Consider the following 675-nt stretch of genomic DNA (forward strand, 5'->3'; position numbering starts at 1 on the left):
AGGTGAAAAAGTTGAGAGAGGGTAACACTGAAAGAGAATATCATTTCACTGGGCAGAGATTGCTGCTATGCCAGGGATGGCATATTAGGTCCTCTGCAAGGATTGAGACCCAAGTTGCCATTTTTATAAGAAAATCTGAGACAGAAGTTTCAGTGGAATGAGATTTCCTCACTGCCCCCAGGCCTAGATGAGACCACTTCCTGAGAGTGGTTTTTAGCCAACAATAGGGGTCAATAGAAATCTAGATGTCCATCTAAATGAGATTACTTCAACTAGTCCCATCAAGATGTATCTTGGTTCACTTGGGGAAGGTTTCTCACAGAAGCAGGGTTCAAGGAGAATCTCTCCTTCAAAGAATTTCAAGTGCTTTACCTCATGGCCCATTCCCAAAGTCAGAGAGAAAAAGAGAGTTTCAGAGCTCTCCTCATCAGAATTACATTACAGAAGGAAGCAGTAAAAGGGGCCCTACAGATCAGTTAGTAACCTACCCCTCTCATTTTACAGAGAATCAAACTGAGTTTTAGAAGTTAATATTAATAATTTGTACAAGGTCAAAAAAGAGTAAAAACTCTTTCAGATTGTTACATATATTTTTGTTGGAAAATTACTATAATTCCAATCATGTTTAAAGAAGAATACAGGTAAAATTCTCTATTGAATAAGAAACATCTAACC

This window comes from Antechinus flavipes, chromosome 4 (genome assembly GCF_016432865.1).
Source record: "Antechinus flavipes isolate AdamAnt ecotype Samford, QLD, Australia chromosome 4, AdamAnt_v2, whole genome shotgun sequence".
Taxonomy (NCBI): domain Eukaryota; kingdom Metazoa; phylum Chordata; class Mammalia; order Dasyuromorphia; family Dasyuridae; genus Antechinus; species Antechinus flavipes.